The sequence below is a fragment of the Cupressus sempervirens genome, chromosome 6 (genome assembly GCF_028749045.1).
Source record: "Cupressus sempervirens isolate cs-2001-9-10 chromosome 6, ASM2874904v1, whole genome shotgun sequence".
Classification (NCBI taxonomy): domain Eukaryota; kingdom Viridiplantae; phylum Streptophyta; class Pinopsida; order Cupressales; family Cupressaceae; genus Cupressus; species Cupressus sempervirens.
Window position 1 is genome coordinate 477,401,412 of NC_143123.1, and position 24,364 is coordinate 477,425,775.

Here is a 24,364-nt window from a genome sequence, read left to right on the forward strand (position 1 = left end):
GGTTAGTGAATTGAGGAAATTTGCCCTTTGTGATGTCCCGCTTTATTTTGAAGCTTAAATGGTAAAAAATCTAATTGATATTTGTGACTTCAGACTATAAGTTACTATCAACTAACAACTGCTCGAGAACTGAAGAAACTAAAAAATAATATTATCTAATTGTTCTCGGGAGTGTTCAGGTAACTGCGTGATTTATTATTGAAACTTGAGGTTTACACTTATGGCCAATTACATGACGATGTTTCGAAAAGAAACAATCGTAATCTAAACAAACGATAGAAACAACCGAAAGAAAACTGAACTTACTAAGATTCAGTGAATGATATTTAAATAATTAAGTATTACTTTATTGCCCTCCCTTAATGGTCATTCTATCAACTACACCAAATTGCCCCCTAAAGCATACGAACTTGCTCAGGCTTAGAGACTTGGTGAGGATGTCTACAGTCTGATCCTCAATTGGAACACACTACAACTAAGCAAATCCATTTTCTACAAGCTTGCGGATGAAATATGAAGCTCAACATGTTTGGTGCACTAATGGAAGATTGGATTTTTGTCAAGTTTCCACACCCTTTGGTTGTCATAGTACAAGGGTGAACAACCTACTCAGATTATTTGCACGTTAGAAAGTATTTTTCGAAGCTAAACTGTCTCACAAGTTTGCCTTGATAGTTCCTTGATATTCTGCCTCAGTCAAGAAAAGAGCCATTACATGCTATTTCTTGCTGGTCCATTTGACCGCACTTGTTCCCAAACTGAAAACATCTTGTCATCAACATAACTTGTGCAATCTAAGTCTGTGTAACCAATGAGCCTAGTATCTTTGTTCACATATATTAGCACATGCTTTGTTGCAACCCAATGCTCAACTTTTGGGGCTATCATGCAATAAGAGATGTAGCTCACAACATAATTGAGGTAAGGTCTAATGACAGTGGGATAGATGAGGCTACCTACTAGTTGCCTGAATGTTGATGCATTTACCATAAGTGAATCTAATTTGGTTGATAGTTTCGGCCATTTTGTAATATCCCCACTTTTAGGGTTAGTTTGGGACCATAATGATTGCAAGAAAATAGGTAAGTTCACAATAAATCTAATTAAATATTTCATGTCTTTAGTAAGCTATCTTAGTTTGAAATGATTAACATTCATAATGAATGTTCTCCATGAAGCTATTCGATCGTTCTAATTGTTGGGTGACAAAATGCAGCTAATAGTACGAAACTTTTTCAACTTAGTTTCACATTTCTCTGAGATTAGTTCATTATTTAATTGGTTAGTATTGATCAATCAATCAACCCCAATCTACATAATGAACTCTTTTACTGAAGGCTTTCGTCAAGTCTTTTTTGTTTTTTCTTTCTTAAGCCTATGCTTGATTTTTAAAGCCTTTAACGTTCTTTTTTCTCGTTGTTGAGTGTGTGTTTATTGGTTGGTTTTGTTCAAATCATTACTTTCGGTTTTCCCTTTGATTCGGTATATCTTAGGGCTTAATCAGACTTGGTAGTCAAAAGATATGATCATTTAAGTGCCCAAAAGGTGGAATCTCCAGATGCAATTGTATAATTTAAAATATCATATTATATTTTAATATTGACATTCACTTTTTGAAAAATATAACATAAGTTCACTTTATGTTATGTTTTAAAGTTACTCTATCACTTAATTTTATCATTTAAGTAACTATAGAGCACTTTATGTTATATTTTTAAGTTGAGTTGCTTTTTAATTTTTCACGTGACTTTATTAAACTATATAGTTTGATTAATTTTTGAGTTACTTTATGTTTAATTTGAAAACATCTAAGTTAAATATTGCTTTTTGAATAATATTTGCGCATAATGAATTAAACTATATAGTGTAAATACTATTTTTGACCCAATTAAGTGATATTTCCTCAAAATTCAATTAAACATATGCTTAATTAGTCTTTTAAGTTGTGCAAACTCAACTTACATGTCTTTTACATGTTTACATGTAAATGCCTTCCTAGAGTGCGATTTGCACTAGAAGTACATGTAATGGGCTCCAAGAGTCCACTTTCCATGAAAAATCTCATTACATGTAAATCACTTTACATGTAATTGCCACTTGAGAGTGCATTTTGCACTAGGAAGGCACTTTTATGGACTTAGGCAAATAAAAGCTAAGTTTTTAAAACATATCATGCCCATCCAAGAGTGCAATTTACATGAAAATGGCTAATTATATGTTATTTGAAATATGTAATGCCCTTGGGAGAGTGCGATTTGACTTTTTAAAACATGTAAATGCATTTAGAGTCCACGATCTTGCCTTCCAAGGCCAAAATTTCTCAAAGCATATTTCATATTACATGTTTTTAAAATATGTAATGGAGCCTGGAGAATGCAATTTGCATTGTTGTTATATGTATGCATTTTAAATTATGCAATAGCACATGGAGAATGCAATTTCCTTTCTTTCCCAAGAATGCATCCATTTTAAAACATGTAAGGCTCCAAGAGAGTGCAATTTGACATTTCAAAACATGCTTTTGTTATGGGAGACCCCGTTTTTCCTCCAAGGCCAAAAACGCCCATGCTCATGCAAGGAAAGGGCACATTTTTGAAGAAAAACACCCAAATTTCTCCATTTTAAGCTATGAAATCTATCACATGGGGGGCATTTTTGAGATTTAATACTTACACATGCATTTGAGGCTCTTGATTTTGCATATACAAGCCAAAAATGACCCAAATGTTTGCTTGAAAAGGGCACGTTTTTGTTAAAAAAGCCGAGAAATTAATGTTTCCATCCCATGTATATGAATTTGGAAGAGACTTTTTTGGTTTTGGATGCATGATTTGCCATCACAAGTTGACGTTTGTGCTTAATTTCTCCAAAAACAACACATGTATGAGCAAAAAGAAGGCACGTTTTTAATTTAAAATGCCTCATGAACACATTCCATGCGAAAATGTTTTGCTTTTTAAAGGATTTGTGACTTGTATTTTGCCCATTACATGCAAAAACAAGTGTTTGAGCATATAATTTTGCATTTGAAAGTTTTGAAAAGGTCAAGGGCGTTGTTGGAAATTCCAAATTGAAGGAGAAACATTCTTTCAAACTTCAATCTTCCACATTTGGCTCTTTGATCTCCAAGTTAGTTGAAGTTTTCAAGTCTTTACTATTTTGTGCATATTTTGGCTTATCATTGTACACTTGTTCAAAAATATATCATATATTTTGCAAGTTTCCTTTAAATAAGATGAAAGCTTCTATTTTCAAATGCTTGGTATTTTCTTAAATTGAGAGCAACTTGATATTTTGTCATGTTTGAGTCAAAAACCAAAAATATGTTTTTGTTTGTGCATTTTTTTGCTTGTTGTTTGCTTGCTGTTTTGATTTCCTTTTTTTGGAAAGATTAAGGATTCTTTCCCAAGAATGCAAGAGCATATCACACCTTTTCACTTTCCACCTTTCCATGCAAATGCATCACCTCTTTCCATATTTCACCAACACATGTCAAAGCATATTATATTCATTTCCTAATATATGCAATTACATTCCAAGAGCAATTACATGTAAATCCATCCTCCATCTGCATTTGCATGTAATTCCATCCTTCAAACCCAAACCCAATTACATGTAATTACATCCTTCGAACCTAATTACATGTTTACAGCAAGTAATAATTACATTTAAAATGTCACTTTTAAACACCAAAGTCACTATTTGCACACATCCATATTCCTTCCAACTTGCATTCTTGGCCATACCCCCAAAAGCCCATGTTTGCCCACATGCAATCACCCTTGAGAGTCTGATTTTGACCCTTTTCGCCCAAATACATATGCTTTTTGGTTCATTTCCAGCCATCATATGTGTTTGGTAAGTATCTAATCCATACTTCGAACACTTTTTCATCATTCACACTTGAAAATCTCAAAGCTTTCATGGATTCAATCCCATTGAAACTTTCATGTTGTAGCAAGTCAAGATATACCAAAATTTCAACAAAGAATGAAGACATCCAGTAAAGAAGGTGTGCTTCAAATCAAAAGAAGTAGTAAGTGATTTGGTGTCCATTTTCCCAATGGATGTCTGAGAACCCGAGTTTGTGTGGGAATGCGCTAAGCATTTTGGTTCAAAAAAGAAGTTAAAGGTGCTAATGGAAAGTTGTTTCGAGTTTACATCCGGACACCATCGTGAAAGTTTTCAAAGTATCAGAGACTCCAGAATTTGCCAATCTGCAAAGGAGAATTCACAACTCCTCGAATGAGAAAAAGCTTGGTCACATCAAGTTTCCAAATGACAACGGGCAATTCATTAAAGAGAGTCATAGGCTATCAAAAGACACAACACCATGATTATCAAGGTGATTATAGTGGTACGAAATATAGGAACTCTTGATATTGTAGTCATCTAGGATTGCATTATCAAGTACAAGGCCTTTTCCGACAATCTACAGGATTGATTCATTCAGAATCAACACCCTCAACTTTTTCTTCAAGTGTTTTTATATTTATAGTTGGGGAGAATGAATTGCATGAAATTATGTAATTACATGTAATTTGATTGCATGTCCTTATGACATGTAATCTAATAATTTCTCTCACCTAGTTTGATCGAGACAAAGTTAGTTGAGTTGCTCCCACTTTTTCCTCCCCTTTTTTCTCAACTCCTTTGCCTATATAAAGGAGTGCCCCTCATTATAAAAATCATCTTGTATTTGTATGCAAGAAAGCTCTGCCAAACTTGTGCAAGTATAACTTTGATTGTGTAGTACCAATTTGGGAGAAAAGTGAATAAAAGAAGCAATTGGATTCCAAGCTTTGACTGGAAGCAATTGTGATAGAGCAAATTAGAAGCTTTAACTGTAATTTGTGCATTTTGTCCTTGATTCATGTTATTATTGTGTTATAAATAATAGAGCATAATGAGTTAAGAAGCAATCGGAGCTGAAGCTTTGACTAGGAACGGTTGTGGTAATACTTAGACTAGAAGCTTTGATTGTAGCTTGTGTTACCATCTCAAATTCACGGAAAATAGTTAAAATTTCCTTACTTCTGGAAGTCTTTCTGCCCCAATGGTAGAGGTTTTTCTTATAGAATAGACTAAAACTAAAAATATGCTATGGAATAGAGATCATCTACTTTTGGAAGTCTTTGTGCCCCAATGGTAGAGATTTTTCTTATAAATTAGACAAGCAGGACTTAGAGCCAGACCAACACGCTTTCAATCAGCCTTTGAGTTGGTGTTGGTTTATCGGTATCACTGTTTCCAGCTACTAGATAGAAGTGTAGTTAGAGATTTCATCTTGTCCATTACTTGCTCTGCGGGTAAGTGGATTCTTTCCTAAAAAGTTAAGAGGAAAGAATATTGGTAACACCCCTTACGAATCTCTCAACTTCTTACTTAACCTTGAGTTGATCCAAGGAACAATGAGAAGGGGGAGCCTTCTCTTTAAGGTAGGAGAGACTCTGTGTCATTTACTGTGGCTAGTTTACCTATTTTGCGATTGGATTTTCACAAAACTGTCAATTGCAAAATATCCACCCAACACTTATGACATCCATTATGGATGCCCTTCACCATGTTACACTTGGATCGTTCCATGACATTCACAATGAATGCCTTCCACCAAATTATACCTCGATCATTCTCCACCAAGTGCACTTGGATCATAACATTACATACATAACAAATGTCCTCCACCAAGTTATACCTAGCTCATACTATGGCATTTCTATAGAATGCCCTTGACCAAATTATAACAGGTTCTGTCATGAGCCCTAGTAATGATATAACTATAACCATATTATATTGTCACATAGTAATGTTATTGAATTAAATAAATGATCCTAATATACATTATTAAATATATTATTATTGAATATTGATATAAAAATAAATGAATATATAATACTATATATCAATATAATATAATGTAATATATATATATATATATATGTCAATATATAATATTATAATAATAATATTAATGAATTAAAATAAACTAAATAATAACTAAATATTATTATATAGAATAATTAAATATTTTTTTAATCAAATTGAAGTATGTATAATTATATATAATAATATTAAAATTAATTAGCAAAAAGACACGTTTTCTTATAACAATGCATATAAAGGAGCATTATACAACCATAAGAGACATCGTAAACTTTCATACACTTCATGATTATATCTATCTAGTTTACTATAGATTTTTCCATTATGATTTATAACTATAAATAATCATTGATTTCATGAAGAATGTATATATATATATATAATCACATATCCCATATCTTATTTATTAAATTTGGAAAAGAATATTTATAAAATAGTCTTAGTCATTAAGCATACCTTAACCTTACCTTTATTGGGCATATGGGATTTGATATCTTAAACCCTAGTTATGGCCCATGTTTATGTTGTCTTGAATGTCTTCCTATATGGCACCTGCTCCTCTTAGTCTTCGTTTGCTTTGATTGTTGGTGTTATGAACTTGGCATCTGTGGCTTTGCAAGTAAGCTTCCACCGTTTTCTATCCAATTCGTACCCACAATACTTCAGGGAATGTTGACGTGTGTTGAGGGGGTTGATGTGTCTCCTTTTTGATCCCCTACCTTCATCTCGTCCTCCCCTCATTTTTAGGTATGGGTCAAAGGAGTTGTGTCCTCCTTAGGATAGTGGGGTCCACCTAGACTTAATCTCTTTAGTTGTTATTTCGTTGTTTAATTTGCCCTTTGCAAATTATAGTAGTTATATTTGTTGACATGATTAATATAGAATATGGAATATATTACTTCATATCATTAAATATGATGAATTATTGTAATAATTTCTTTATTATTTGATAATGATACAATATTGGTTAATATTTATTATGTTAAATTTCTATTTGGTTTATGTAATTGGTCGATCTTATAATGGTTTATGGTTTAAAATATTTATTAATTGTAAATTGAACATATCGTTTGGGGGGTTAAGATAGTCCGCCTCTCTCAAATTTTCTCGTCCTCGAGCAATACAATTTCTTCCAATTGACTCTTTTTCCTTAAAGTGAACCCTTTACTCGAAAAGGATTGTCCCATTCTCTTGAGTAACAACAGCGAACATCACATTTTCTTGTTCATCAGATCTTGTCTTTTTGTTGGGGTTTTCTTTGTTACATGTGTTAATGTTTATCGCTTCAGTCGAATAAACCTTAAAGATCAATCTCTTTGGTTATTAATTATATATATGTATTTATATATATTATATTTCCATATCTTTATTATATATAATAAATCAAAGTTTTATTTTTAAATTCATTGATTAAATATTATTATATAAATGATTGTGTATCTTTATCATAAAATTAAATTTATTATATTCTTATTTATATCACCTTTATCCTTGCATGATGCTCGTAATTTGGTTCCTCATCGCAAGGTTTAATGTACAGTCATCTTCATCGTGACCCATATTAATTACTTAAATGTCCATCGCCTGTCTTTTGTCTTATTGTTTTGACCGATGGGTTTAGGATCGCGTTTGCAGCCTTTTGTCTTTGACCGACGCACGTGGAGGGTCATGTCTTCTGCCTGCCGCCCCTCATTTCTTATATTTATGTTCCTTCGTTTTGCTACAGTCAAAGCGAACAAAATAAGAGAGAAATAATCCCATCACCGATTAAAAGGGGTGGCAGCAAAGTATTATATAATTCAAGGCTTATTTAAAATAATACAGAATATATATAAATATATTTGCAAGACCTTTTATTTATATATAATATATTTGAAAGATCTTTTATATATTTATATATAGATAAATAAAAGGATTAATATAAATCTAATTATGAAATTTTAACATGGTATTAGAGCCAAGTCTCTTCTATAAAGCCTAAACAGCTGGAAGGTAGATCTTGATTAGATTTATATTTATTTATTTTGTGCACTAAAATCTTTACCAATCAAAATGGTTAGTGGTATCAAAGTTGAAGATAGACTCGAAGGTGACTCCAATTATACAACATGGGAATTACGAATGAAGGTAACTTTAAAAGATAATGATCTCAAACAATTCATGGAAAAATCTGACCAACCACCAAAAGGAAATGATGAATTGAATAAGTGGGAAAAAGACAATGCTAGAGCTATGAAATTGATTGTGGATGGAGTTAAGGATCATCTATTCCCTATTATTTCTGAACTAGACACTGCACACGAAATGCTCCAAACACTTGAAGAAATGTTTGAGATAAACAATACAACGAGAATCCTAAATTTGAAAGACAGTCTCTCCAACATTAAGATGAACAAAGGAGAAACTATTGCATCCTATTTCATGAGGATAACTGAACTAAGGAACCAGCTTTCTAAAAATGGTCACAATTATGATGAAAAAGAATTAACCATGATAGCTCTAAGAGGATTGCCACAATCATGGGAAACCTTCTGTCAAGGAGTATGTGCTCGATCCAAACTTCCCAAGCTTGGTCGACTAAAAGATGATTGTAGTCAAGAGGAAAGTATGTTAATATTACAAGATGATACTTTGATTGGAAGTGATCTTCATGCTCTCTCAACTCATGTTGATAAAAGGAAGAAACCAAATTTCAAAAGGAAAAGAATGCATGTAGATTACTCTAAGATGCAATTTTTTAGATGTGACAACTATGGCCACTCTGCCTTTAAATGTCCTGATAGATTGAAACATCAAGCAACTTTCGCCAAAGTCAATGATTATGATATAGAGTCAGAGAAATAACCATTCTAAAAGGAACTTCTAAGTATCCTTAACATGAGTGAAAAATTGAATTAAGAGGGAGTTCTTTATTATATTAATGTAATGTAAATAAATGTTAAATACTTCTCAAAAGTAAATTTAGTTGTTATAATTCTAAGATAGAGTCTTAGAATATGAAATAAATTACTATACTTTTATATGCAATATTTGCTTCTCATGTAAGCTATGTGCTTTGACCTTTCTGTTTTGAAATGTACTACAGGAAGAGGGAATTAAATGAGGAGTCCTATTTATCATTCAGAGGGAGAAGACTGAGGATGCTATTTGGTTAACCTCAGGAAACTTGATCTTATTGATTAAGAGGGAGTAAACCATGTTGAGATGGTTTCTCTAATGATCTTAAGTTATCATAGTCAAGAGGACTATGACCATGTGACTTTTATATGGGCCTAACCCTTGTGTACATCATGAGGAAGTGACAACTTCCAAATGGTCATCACTTGTATTTGGGAAATAAGAGAGAATAAGAGAATAAGAGAGAAATAATCCCATCATCGATTAAAAGGTGTGGAAGCAAAGTATTATATAATTCAAGGCTTATTTAAAATAATACAGAATATATATAAATATATTTGCAAGACCTTTTATTTATATATAATATATTTGAAAGATCTTTTATATATTTATATATAGATAAATAAAAGGATTAATATAAATCTAATTATGAAATTTTAACATGTTATCTTATTCATTTGTCCTCTCTTACATTGATGATTACTCTCCCAAGGTTCTTTACATTTGAAACATAATCCTTTCTTTAGTAGACTGTCTCTCTTTGGACACCTATGACCCCCATCCCATGGTTCATGGCATAGGCAACATTTCTTTTCCTGATTGTCCTTTCTTGTTAGGATTCTTGGGCCCATTAGATTCAACCTTCTTTGCTTTCCAGATGGCTTCTTCTAAGCTCTGGGGTTCAAGAGGTTTTACATGGGTATTGATGGTGTCTTTAAGTCCTTCTATGAATAGATGAGTGAGTTGACTCTGAGATAGATTTGGGACCATTATAGATAGGTCTTGAAACTGATTAGCAAATTCTTCATTCGTCCTTGATTGTTTGAGGTGAGTTATCTCTTGGAAGTATCATTTAGAGTCTCTTTGGTCAAACCTATTCATTAGCTTTTGAGTAAACTCATTATAGGTGGTAATTCTTTTGAGGACTAACTTTTGTACCCATGCTTGTTCCTCTCTTGACCCATCAAAACAAGGTAGCTTCACTTTATTTACTTTCTCCTGAATGTCTTCATCTACATGATTTTTCTTTTTATTTTCCATGATTTTGGTTTTGTAGTATTCTTTGAAAGAAATAAGTCGCCGAAGGTTTGGATCCAAGTTCGCATACATTTGTGCAATTTCTTCTACACTATTTGTGGCTGTCTCTTTTTCTACAATAGGTTCTCCTCTTGGAATAAATGAAGGAAAGGTATCTCGTGGAGCTGAATTTTGTGATGAGGGCTGATTTCCTCATGATTAGAATGACAATCTCTTAGTGGGTTAGGTCTTTCATTTTGATTGTTATTGTTGCTTAACTTTTTTATAACTTCAAGTAGTATTTTATTGGAGCTATCAATTCTTTCATTAGTTTGTTCTATAAAGCCTCTTAATTTTTGGGCTAGTTGTTTGGCCATTGTTTGTTAGATGTGTAAACTAACCAAAATTCCACTAGATGAGAGGATTATGCTTTGATACCATTGTAATACCCCACTTTTAGGGTTAGGCTGGGACCATAATGACTGCAAGAAAATAGGTAATTCACAATAAATCTAGTTAAATATATCTTATGTTTAGTAAGCTATCTTAGTTTGAAATAATTATCATTCATAATGAATGTTCTCTTCCAATTTATTGGATCATACTTATGACGTTCATTATGAATGCCCTCCATGAAGCTATAGTTGGATCGTTCCATGACATTCACAATGATCATTCTCCACCAAGTTGTACTTGGATCGTTCTCCACCAAGTGCACTTGGATCATAACATGACATTCATAACAAATGTCCTCCATTAGGTCATACCTATCTCATACCATCGCATATGTATAGAATGCCCTCCACCAGGTTATAATGGGTTCATACGCTTAATGATTATACCTATCTAGTTTACTATAGATTTTTCCATTATGATTTATAACTATAAAGAAAAGAATATTTATAGAATAGGCTTAGTCATTAAGCATACCTTAACCTTATATTTATTGGGCGTATGGGACCCAATGTCTTAAATGCTGGTTATGGCCCACCTTTATGTTGTTGTTATTGTCTTCCTATATGACACCTGCTCCTATTAGTCTTCGTTTTCTTTGACCGTTGGTGTTCAAAACATGGCAAACGTGGCTTCGCAGGTAAGCTTCTACAGTTTTTTGTCCTATTCGTACCCATAGTACTTTAGGGAATGTTGGCGTGTGTTGAGGGGATTGGTGTGTCTCCTTTTTGATGTCCTACCTTCATCTCGTCCTCCCCTCATTTGTAGGTATGGGTCATAGGAGTTGCGCCCTTCTTAGGACTTAGGATAGTGGGTTCCACCTACACTTAATCTCTTTAGTTGTTATTTAATTGTTTAATTTGCCCTTTTCAAATTATAGTAGTGTATATTTTTTGACATAACTAATATAGAATATAGAATATATTACTTCATATCATTAAATATGATCAATTATTGTTATAATTTCTTTATAATTTGATAGTGATACCATATTGGTTAATTCCTATTATGTTAAATTTTTATTGTGTTGATGTAATTGGTCAATCTTATAATGTTTTATGGTTCAAAATATTTATTAAGAGTAAATTGAACATACCATTGGGGGTTGAGACAGTCTGCCTCTCTCAAATTTGCTTGTCCTCAAGCAATACAATTTCTTCTAAATGACTCTTTTTCCTTAAAAGTGAACCCTTTACTCGGAAAGGATTGTCCTCATTCTCTTGAGTAACAACTACTAACATTGCATTTTCTTGTTCGTCAGATCTTGTCTTTTTGTTGGAGTTTTCTTTGTTACATGTTATCTTATTCATTTGCCCTCTCTTACATCGATGGTTACTCTCCCAAGGTTCTTTACATTTGAAACATAATCGTTGTTTTAGTAGATTGTCTCTCCTTGGACACCTATGAGCCACATCCCATGGTTCATGGCACATGCAACATTTATTTTCTTGATTGTTCTTTCTTGTTAGGATTCTTGGGCCCATTAGATTCAACCTTCTTTGCTTTCTGGATGGCTTCCTCTAAGCTCTGGGGTTCAAGAGGTTTTACATGGGTTTTGATGGTGGCTTTAAGTCCTTCTATGAATAGATGAGTTAGTTGACTCAGAGATAGATTTGGGACCATTGCAGATAGATCTTGAAATTGACTAGCAAATTCTTCAGCCATCCTTGATTGTTTGAGGTGAGTTAGCTCTTGGAAGTAACATTCAAAGTCTTTTTGGTCAAACCTATTCATTAGCTTTTGAGTAAACTCATTATAGGTGGTGATTTTTTTGAGCCCTAAGGAATTTTGGCCATAGTGCTACCATTTGTGGGCTGATCCCCTTAAATGAAGTATGACAAGCTTAATAGCACCTTTTTCCATCATAGGACTGTATGATAGATATGTATCTAACTTCTGTATCCATGCTTGAGTAGTTTCCTCTCCTAACCCATCAAAACATGGTAGCTTTACTTTATCTACTTTCTCCTGAAGTACTTCATTTACATGAATTTTTAAAAAATTTTCCATGATTTTGGTTTTGTAGTATTCTTCAAAAGAAATAAGTCGTCAAAGGTTTGGATCCAAGTTCACATACATTTGTGCAATTTTATCTACACTATTTGTGGTTGTCTCTTTTTCTACAACAAATTCTCCTCTTGGAATAAATGAAGGAAAGGTATCTCGTGGAATTGAACTTTGTGATGAGGGCTCATTTTCCTCATGATTAGAATGACAATCTCTTAGTGGGTTAGGTATTTCATTTTGATTGTTATTGTGGCTTAACTTTTGTATAGCTTCAAGTAGTATTTTATTGGAGCTTTCAATTCTTAAATTGGTTTGTTCCATAAAGCTTCTTAATTCTTGGGGTAGTTGTTTGGCCATTGTTCGTTAGATGTGTAAACTAACCAAAATTCCACAGGATGATAGGATTATGCTCTGATACCATTGTAATATCCCTACTTTTAGGGTTAGTTTGGGACCATAATGACTGCAAGTAAATAGGTAATTTACAATAAATCTAATTAAATATATCATATCTTTAGTAATCTATCTTAGTTTGAAATGATTATTATTCATAATGAATGTTCTCCACCAAATTATTGGATTGTACTTATGACATTCATTATGAATGCCTTCCACCAAGTTATACTTGGATCGTTCCAAGACATTCACAATGAATGCCCTCCACCAAGTTGTACTTGGATCATTCTCCACCTAGTGCACTTGGATCATAACATGACCTTCATAACAAATGTCCTCCATTAGGTCATACCTAGCTCATACCATGACATTTCTATAGAATACCCTCCACCAGATTATAATGGGTTCATGTGCTTAATGATTATATCTATCTAGTTTACTGTAGATGTTTCCATTATGATTTATAACTCTAAATAATCATTAATATCCATGATATCTATACACACACACACACACACACACATATATATATATAATCCATAGTTGTCGATTCGTGAAACGAATCTGATTCGGGTATGCGAATTGGATCTGTGGATTTGGGATTTTTTTTTTCCAATAATGATCCGTGGAGGATTTGTGTATATATATATATATATACACACTAAAAACTAAGAGAAATCATTTCATAGTGTGAATCTATGATTCTAGTATGCATCTATGAATCTAGTATACTTGATAATTGATCTATTTTCATGATTATAAAGAAAACCAGAACATTCACATTCATGATTTTATGTTTTTGTGCCTTGTATTGCCACGGATTTGTGTTGGATCCTTAGGATTAGAGGATCCAAGTAGGATCCTTGATTCTACCTGTGGATCCATTAGGATCCTTGGGCCACGGATCCTGACAGATCCACAAGTAGGATTGCGGATCCTCACGGATCCACGTGCAGATCCGGACCTAGATTGGACCCGAATCCGGATCAGGGGTCCGATTCGGGAATCCGATAACTAAGATATAATCACATATAACATATCTTATTTATTAAATTTGGAAAATAATATTTATAAAATAGTCTTAGTCATTAAGCATACCTTAACCTTACCTTTATTGGGCGTATGGGACCCAATGTCTTAAACCCTGGTTATGGCCCACCTTTATGTTGTCGTGATTGTCTTCCTATACGACACCTGCTCCTCTTAGTCTTCGTATTCATTGTCCGTAGGTGTTCAAAACGTGGCATCTATGGCTTTACAGGTAAGCTTCCACTGTTTTTTGTCATATTCATACCCACAATACTTTTCAGAATGTTGATGTGTGTTGAGGGGATTGATGTGTCTCCTTTTCGATGCCCTACCTTCATCTCATCGTCTCCTTTTATGTGCACTATAATCTTAAGTTCTGCATAAAAAGGGCACAGAGTTCAGCAGTATCTGGTCCACTTGATTTGGATGAGATAGATCCTTATTTTGATTGGATGACACCAGAGCTAGGTCCATTGTTTTCAGCAGAGGAAGTTACTGATTCGGAGAGGCAAGCCATGGAGGGGGGTGCTAGAACAGATTTTTATTTCACAATGGATGACATTGAGGACAAGGATGATGAGGATTTAGATTCAGATTCAGAGGCATTGCCGACGCCACATATAGGAGATACATTCACTTCTAGGACGCAGAGCCAATAAATAAGGATGTCGAGTGAGGAGGCACAGCCACAAACTTTACAGTCACATAGCTCATGCCCAGTCCCAGTGCGGGGCACCTCTTCGAGGACTAGACCCCCTCTTTTTTTTGCTAATAGAGCTGGAAAGAGGAAGATGTGATTGTAGTGATGTATTTACTATTTATTATTTACTTATAGACTTATAATTTGACATAAACTATTTACTATCTTGCTTTTGGCCATCAGCATTCCGCATGAGAATGCTATTTTGTACCCACTATGCATTCATATATAGTGAAAATCTACTTGTTTCTTATGTGTTCTCTTTAATTAACTCATTAAATGTATCTTCTCATTGATATTTGCAAAAAAATGTATTTTTAATTGAATTTTAGTGGTTTTTTAGGTTCCTGAGTTTTTCTCGAGTAAACTTTTAGGGGCTTGGCGAGTTGTTGCCGAGTGCGAGTTTTCCAACTATGGTCAAATGCCTTAAAAACATACCAAAGCTGATCAAATAGGAGCAAAATAGGATGCTCAACACAAGTATTGCAAGGGAGGAGATGGAAATGGCCCTTAAACAATTTCAAGCTAATAAGGTGCCCTGTTGGCTTCTTTAAAAAATATTGTGAAACAATGGGCAACAATGTGCTAGAAGCCTTGGAAGAAGCTAGGAACTTTGGAATATTTCTCAAGGAAATAAACGACACATTCATAGCCCTAATACCAAAAAAGGAAAATGCATCAAAATGGGAAGAATTTAGGCCAACATCCTTATGCTTCTTTTAAAACTGCTGGGAAACCATGGGCAACGATGTGGTAAAAGCCTTGGAAGCAGCTAGGCACTCTAGAAGATTTCTCAAGGAAATAAGTAACACATTGATAATCCTAGTAACAAAAAAGGAAAATTCATTAACACGGGAAGAATTTAGCCCAATATCCTTATGCAACATGCTATACAAACTCTCGACCAAGATCATGGCCAGTAGGCTGAAAACTCTTTTCCCATTCATTATTTTAGATGAACAATCTGGGTTTGTCCTTAACAGATCTATTTTAGATTTTGTCATCAAAGCACAAGAAATTCATACATCCAAAATAAGAGACTGCCTAGCGTGATCATCAAGTTTTGCATAAAGAAGGCCTAGTGCTTTTTATGCAAATGTCTGGAAGCATTTGGGTTCTGCACAAAATGAATTAGTTAGATCTTCTACCACATCTCAAGCCATCGGTTCTTTATTCTGGTCAATGGGTTTCTTTAAGTGTTAAGAGGGCCAAGGCAAGGTGATCCCTTCTCTCCATTCCTATTTATCATAATGGAAAAAGCGCTTGGGAGAAGTATCAATGCTTCAAGGAGGAGTGGAACGATTAGAGGAATCCAGATTACTAGTAGCGTTGAAGGATGCACACATCAGCAGTTTGTCAATTATATTGTTCTCTTTGGAGCAGGTAGAAAAGAAGCTACATAATACAAGAAGATTCTTAGAATATATGGGAAGGCTTGGGCCAGATTGTCAGCAATGACAAGTAAAAAATATTCATCTTCAATATGGACCCAACTAAGGTTGCTGAGATCATTAATAAACTAAGCTTCATTTCTAGAACACTAACTTGCACCTTGATTAAGGTGCTCAAACAAACTCTAGGATCCTCTTAGAGAAAGAAATGTAAAAAAGGTTGTATTATGGAAAGGCAAATGGTTTTCATGGGTTGGGAGTGTTGGCACTCAAAATCGCAGCCCTGATTTTGAGTAATATTGAAGAAATCAAGCCTTTTGAACGCCCATAAATGCATATGTACCCGGCTGTACTGTTGAGCCCTATGAGGTGTTTAATGTTTCTAATGCCTTTCTTTCAGTGTGTCTAAGTGTTCCATGAAGTTAAATCGCCATTCTGAGTCATTTCGTGAAGCCCTGTTTTAAGCGATCTCCAAATCTGCATTTTCACTTGTGTCAAACAGTGACAAGAGGCCATGTTTGCAAGTGAATATCTCGCACCTAGTAATGTTTCATGACTCGCTGCTTTGGGAATGTCTAGTGTCCATACTAGAGAGCCTATGTTTCAGATTTCGAGTGAGTCCGTTTGACTAGGTTTTGAATCCCTCAAAGTCGGTCTCTTAATGTTGTCATGCTGATATGAATTGCTCAGAATTTTGGAAGGCCCTGTTTGACGTGTTATAACTTTGACCCAGTTGATCGAAATGTTAAAATTCCTTTGCATTGCATTTTAGAGGTCAGAGACTTGTTATGTTTCAAGTTTGAGCTTATGACGAATCCGTTTGATCAATTTGCAAATGCGATTCCAAATGCAATTTCTAGCTTTTTACTGGTGTCAGCATTTGCAGATTTGTCGGAACCCCTGTTCATGATGTCATATATTTGAATCCGTGATAGGTGAGATTGAACGGATTGTACCACTGTGTTGTACTCTGAAAATACTTTAAGTGTGCCAATTTTTACATCTTGATGAATCCATTTGCACACTTTCCCAGGTCAATTCTATTTGTAAAAAATGTTTTTCTGTCATTGTTTCAATCTGCAAAATCCAAGTAGCCTACTTTGACTGCTCGCCATTTGCACCCAGTTATTCATCATGAGCCCAAATCACACATCCATACTCTCCTCGTGACAGTGAACCAATGTCCCAGTTTTTGTTTTCCCAAGTGTCAGTTTACCTAGTTTTCGAAGCCAAATCCGAATGCAATTTATTGTTTTCTGACATGTTTTCTTGCAGGTAGTTCTGAGAGGTCAACTTTGATAGCGAATATCTTTTGACTAAGAATTCGTCATGAGACGAGATTCGACGGGGCAAAAGTGTGTGGTACGGAGAATCAGTGTGTCTGATTTTAGAGCCCAGTTAGATGTTCAGGTCAATTTTTAGGGCCAGTCAGCGGACCTTCCGACGCAAAATTGACAAGTTGCAAGAAAGGGTAAAAATGAGCTTTAAAGGTTAAATCAGTATTGTGAATTGTTTCCAGTTAGTGAGATAATTTCTTTGGAACAATTCAGGGGTTCAGGTGTTTGAATTTGAAATTTTTTTTAGTCGGACTTACTCTGGGGCCCGACTATTTTCATCAAAGTGTGAAGCAACATTCGTGGAGTAAAAGAAAATATCTTAATAAGACACAATGGTCATGATTATTTAGAGCATTCAATACGAAGATCATCATTCAAGATTAAAGGTGCATATGAGATTGCTTAGATAATGAACATAAAGGGAAATGCTTGAATGTCCAAGAAAGCACTTGAGCTGGCATTCCCTAGAACCCATTCCATGTAGCTTTTCTTCTGACCCCTTCTTGAGTTTTATTATAGTAATAATGGGGATGGGTTTTTCATTAGCCATTTTTGTTATGAATGTGTAAAGATATAATAGACAATAAAGAATGAGATTACACACCCATGACTAAAAGCCAAAGTTATGTGGACTATTGGTGAAGCATTATGTCCCTTCTCAAATAAGAAAATGATCAAGAGCCATTTCATCCTAGATTGTGATAAATGTTGCTACAGAGGACATGGTGCTTGGTTGAGGACTTTCTAAGAATTTGAAATGGATTACCACTTGCTCTGAAGGTGATTGATAGCTCCTTGCATGATGAACCCTGACCAATATGGGAAAGAGCAAAGAACAAGCTTTCAAAAGCAGAACCTATATCCGATTATCATAAGGACGGGCTTCTGAGATGTTTGGAAGCTAGTATTGAATTTTTGAGGGCACTAACTTTCAAGGAAACTTTGCAATGACACAAATACAGCATGGAAGAGGCTCAGAAGGAAGCTTAGGTAAAAGCAACAGTATAAAAAGGCATGCTAAATTTTTAATGGCTCAAGGCAAGCAAGCAAGGAGTTTAGATGGAACTTTAGGCAGATTCAGTAATGGCCCTAAGAAATGCTATTTTCCCAAGGGAATTACCAGAATAGTGGAGAGAGGTCAAGTCCTCTCCTACGCAGAGTGTGGGTTCACGAGACAAAGGATTTGACCAGTGGAAGCAAATTATAAAGAATCAGCGTAGGAGCAGAGATAGGGGACCTTCTTTGTCTGGAAAGGTTGGTTCTAAGTAACTCTACAACAATATGGAGATTGCCTATATCAATAGGTCAACTTAATTGTTTACAACATCTGAACCTGAATCACTACACTTCTTTGTTTTGCTTGCTAGAGGATTTGGGAAATCTGGCCTGTTTAGAGGTGTTGTCTCTCACTGAATGTTACAATCTATGCGAGCTTCCACAGAGCATTGGAAGCTTTCTTGCCCAAAGACTCTAGAAATGGAAGAAACCTACAACCTATTTATTCTTCCACCTAGCTTTTCAAGACTGACTTCCTTAAAGAATCTAAAAGCAGGTAGTTGTCCTCTACCACAACCTATTGGAGAGTTGTCTTCATTAGAAATTCTGCATCTTAAATCATACAAGATGTCCATTTTGCCATCGACTTTTGGCACACTTTTGCGGCTGAGAAGTACTCCACAATATAAAAATGGAAGCCGAGCATGAGAAAGAATAGCTCAGTGTAGAGAAAAGACAGAGAAGAGGCAATGCCAACCAAGACCAAAGCCCACGATTGGGATAACACAAGGCAAAGAAGCCGCTGAAAGTGATGAAGCCCCACGCAATGGAAAGAAGAAAGTGGCAGATTGAAGTAGAAAGGCGTGAATTTGCCTTGCTAAAGCCGCTAATTGTATGGGAATAGAGCTGGAGGAAGAGTTTAAAGCCCCAGGTAAAAAGCACAGGCAGGGGATTGCTATGCATGTGGAAGGGCAGAATATATTAGTAAATAAAAACCAAACTCACACAGAGGAGCTACGATAGTTTGCAAGCCGTAGCAACATGCAGAGGGATCCCCATGTTAAATGCAAGGCCACTCAATGCGTGAGCAGAGGAAAAGGCACCTTATATTTAACAAGTCGACACGTTGAGGAAACAAAACCCAAGCAAAAAGGGTCAATGTTCATGCTTTTAAAAAAGCACAAGGGAAAGCAATAAAAATAGTCAACGCATTGCAAACAGGGGATGCTTGCATGAGAGGCAAGAAAAGACAAAATGGAGGAAGCAGCTAGGCGTCAGAAGAAGAGAACGACGACATCAACAGGGGAGTAGGGAAGCACGTTTCATATAAAGAAGACCACACATTCAAGGAGGAGCAGCTCACGGCATAAATAGAGTGCCAAAGCCATGATGTTAAAACAGAGGAAGGCGGCATAAAGAGCAGTAAAAGGCAGTTTTGAATATTAAAGACCACGCATTGAAAGATGGAAGCCGGTTAACACAGAAGAAGCCGCCCAAGCTGGAAAGAATCCACATTTTGGAAGAGAGGCAACACCATAAAAGTCGCCATAAAAGCAAGAAACGTTGGGGAGTCACTAGATCAGGAAATGAAAGCACCCACACAAGTCATCAAAGGCATATTAAAATACTTTTAGAAAGACCCTGCACAAAGAAGGAGAAAATACAGTCAAAGGCATATGTCCCACATTCGTTGTGGGGGGGGGGGGGGGGGGAGTTTTTAATTCTTAAATACAATAGCGCTTGGCATGTTACATGTCCTAAGAGACACGCCTTTTAAAGGCAGCGAAGGAAGAGGTGGGCCCCCTGCATGCCGGACGTGGAAGATAGTTGGCGGGTCGCTCAAAGCATAATTTTGAACAAACCAATGCATGCGATGACGTGGCGAGTTCAAAGGACGGTGCACGAGATTGCGACATGTGGTGGATTGTGTGGATGTCGCTATGTCGCCAAGTGGAGTTGCTCACCGGTTAAGCAAAGTGACATGGTGACTATTGAGGTGGTGACGACACGTGGCACCAGGTAACAATGACGCGGTGACAACAGTAGAGCAGTATGCCAAAAAATGTGACCGAAATCCGGTGGTCGCCATGTCGCCACCGGAAAAATGAAGAATTTTCGGCAAGCGACATGGTGACTTGTCGGAAAATTCAAGAATCCGGCGAAGAGTTGAGAAGGAATGTGGGGCCCGTTCGGGTACAGATAGATGGCCAGTAGGATGATGACACATGGTGCTATTCAATTGGTTGAGAGGATATGAGGACCCTTTCAAACAAATAAAATAATATCCTCTTTTACTTCAGCGTTCATGCAAGATTTGAAAATTTAGTGTTTAAAAAGTGAATATTCTATAGTTCTGACTATAGAACTTTTTTTAATTTTTCAAATTTTTTGGTTTTTTAATGCAAACTTGAGAACATAGGCTTGATCTTCAAAGAGGCATAATATGGGCAATTTTTGCTCAAAATAGGCGCTCCAGTATACCATCGGAACCAAGAAGAGACAAACTTTCCAAATATGAAGTCGGTTTTTACATAGGTGCTCACCGATTCGCGCTATAAGCCAATTTGTGATTCCCAGGGCATTCTCAGTAGAATGGGCAAAATTCGTCATTGATCATCAGAATTGGTCATGAGGCAGATATAAAGGCTTGGTGAAATGTGAAAAGTGAAGAAAATCGACTTTAAGTGGTTTTCTTGCTTTCTAGAGGCCATTTTAACTGATTTTCACTTTTTACCTTGAGTGCATTTTAATGTCAAAATCAGTTATGTTCTTTCATCATCAAGTTTTTGAGATATTTGATGCCTCTAAAAGCCAAAATGAAAAAGATTTTGATTCACCCATGGAAGAGAGAGATTAGATAGAGTCTTTTCATGGCAAAGAGAGGGAATTTCATTTGGAACATGTCAGATGCAGAGCAGATCCGGGAATTCTTTCCTGTATATCTTTCTCATTCTTTCTCATTGTAAGGTTTCCAGTTTTTTGGAGAAAAATTGCTCATTCCTATGATACTAGGGTTTGGTTCCAGTCTTGATGTATTCCCAATACTGTGACACCATTTTTCAGCATAATTCTCTTGTATGAACATCAGTAGTGCAAATTATAGAATAAGTTCAGATCTATTGGGTGTTTTATGTTTTCATTTCATGCATATGAATGTATTGTTTCAAGAAAATTAATACAAAGAATAGCAAGTTGATTTTTATCTTGAATGTTGTCTCCTTTATCAGTAATCTTTAGTGTTCTATGATCTTTGAACAAAGAGCCTAGGTCGTAGTTGTAGTCCCTTAAGGCTGTATGTTATTTCATTGTTGCTTATAACTCAAGGGGTTATGTAAATGCTTCAGGGAAATCAACAGGGTTGCAAGTTTACTGATGGGGATATCATGTAAGAATGGGATTTAAATTGAACACGGATGTCTATTTACAAGTTGAATGGATAGATCAAATATTTGAAGATACGAATATGTCTCAGATATCCATATGTGTGCTTGATTCGTGGAATTGCCCAATGGTTAAGGACTGATCAGTTACAGGATCATTAGGTCTTACTGCTACATATCTAATGTTTTGTTGAATTCAACATCATTAATCAAATGCTTTTCCCCTTTCATGTTGAAGAGCTACAATAGAATGCCCTCACTCAGCTTGTGAATTTCATAGATTCGCATTTAGCTACTGCAGATTTGTGTCATTGCATGAGTTATTAGGAGATACAAGGGTTAAATCTGCATTGATAGATTTAGGAATATGTTTTGCACTGGTATCATATTAATTGGATCTGAGGTTCACCTGCCTAGGTTTTGTAGAGCTTGAAGTAGAAGAAGGGTCTAGCCTTATAGTTGGCCCTATGTCTGAAATAGTATGTTGAAGATGGGAGTTAGCTGCCGCTAGATGTACCATATTCTCATCGGGGTAATTTAAAACCTATAATGTTTTAAAACACCAACAGGGAGATTGGTCACGATCAAAACAGTCCTTTCAGCCATGCCATTATACTTCCTCTCATGCCTAAGACTCTCAGTTGGGGCTAACACAAATTTTACAGACTATGAGAAGTTTCTACTAGGAGGGACTAGCCGAGAAGACGATTGCAATGATATCATGGGATACAATCTGCAGATCCAAAGAAGATGGTGGTTCTGACATTAGAAACTTGAATTGGCAAAACCATACTTCAAGGACGAAATTTTCTTGGAGAATATACCCTCAACCACAATTGAAGTGGGTTAAGATTATCTAGTTAAAAGTATTTAAACTCTGGGAATGTGGAGTGCATTTTTAGGAATGTTGATCCTCCAAAGGGCTCAAGAATCTGGAACTTCATCTTAAAAAGCAGAAAGATAACTCCCAAATACATCTCCTGGGACATATCACATGGCAGGTCTTCCCTTCTCTGGGAAGACTCATGGGGAGGAAGTCCTCCAATTGAAAAACTCATACAGGTCCAGGCCTTTGAGGATACATTTTGTCAAAGATGGGGAAGGTATGTAAGACACTATGTGGATTTGAATCAATGTCGTTTAGCTCTGGGATGGAGATGTAAGGATTTTTAAATAGTATTATATGATGCTGACACAAAGATGCTAAATGATATATTAGCAGAAAGAATCATCCCATTCAAAACTGGCCCTAACAAATTGGTCTAGACTGGTTCGAAGAAAGGACATTATAATTCGAATGGTGGATTTTGAATTATATATAATGAGAACTCCAATCTCAAATACGATCTTCCCATTAAATTATGTTGGGCAAACTGTTGATGTTATTGTAGCTATGGTTGGATTCCTTCAGGCTGACATAGATAACATAAAGGTCATGATAATATATTATTATATTAATAGTAATTATATCATATATATTATATGAAATTGAAAATATAATTAATAATTATCTATATATATATATATATTTGGATAGATAAAAGGTCGAAGCCCTGATAAATATTTTACCTCTCTGTTTCGCTAGCACCAGAGGATCAACGGAGAAGTACCTTTGGTTTGGATATTTTACATCTTGAATTTTATTCTTTTTTATACAAGTTAAAGTACCGAACCTTATTATGTTAAATGACTAATGTCTGTTTCAGACGCATCTAATCCGCACATAAAACATAGAGTCTTGGGAGAGAAATTAGTATATGTAAGTCCAACAAATGAATAATTGTTTTATTTACTTTGGTAGGATAAATCAACTTTACACTATCATTGGATAAAATTAAAATGATTGAGCTAGATATTTTTGAACAAGTTTACTTAAATAATATGATACTCTCAATAACACCCATTAATGAATCAAAGAGAACTTATTTCAGACAATTATAATATCCAACTAATCATATTCTGCGATTAAATAATGGAAATACGAAAGATTAGTACATACACTCATAAGAAAGTCTAACAGAATGTCTTATCATTAATAGAAGCATAAATACTTTTGTAATGTCCCCACTATTTGGGTCATCTTAGGACAATTATTTCCTGCAAAATAAATGTTAGAACTAAACAATAATACAACAAAATATATATTATTCTACCCTTTATCCTTGATTGAGCTTTAAAATTTTGCAATTTAATGCTTCCATCTCTGTTTTATTTTTAGATGATTATGACAAAAACAAACAAACAATGGATTCTTTTGTATGAAGTGGATAAACTAGTCTGATGGAAGGGTATGGAAGTTCAAATTATTAATAAAACCCAAGACATTAATGGAATGTCAAATGATGAGACGTGTTTTAAGTAGTGGCATCTGTACAGCAAATGAAACCAAGCAAACCGGTAGTGATGGTATACTGAAAGCCACCATGACAAGGGTGTCTTAGATTTCAACCATATCGTGCAGCAATAAAATTATATGGAGTATGCATTGAAGATAAATTAAGAGGCAAAATAATACACACGTCAATTCTAAAGGCCCGTTGAATCTATGAAATCTCGATGGTAGCTTTCAAACAATGAATGTTTTGAGTATGCGCCAAAAATATGTTAGTCACCGGAGGTCTTCATTGCTAATAAATAAGCAGAGACGGCATGCTGGAA

General features: G+C 35.2%; 1 protein-coding gene across 1 annotated transcript in view; it reads left to right on the plus strand.

Moving 5' to 3' along the window:
- Positions 1–24,364, plus strand: part of LOC149553115 (nucleic acid binding / methyltransferase) — a 115,517-nt gene that overhangs the window by 50,324 nt on the left and 40,829 nt on the right. The window lies entirely within an intron of this gene.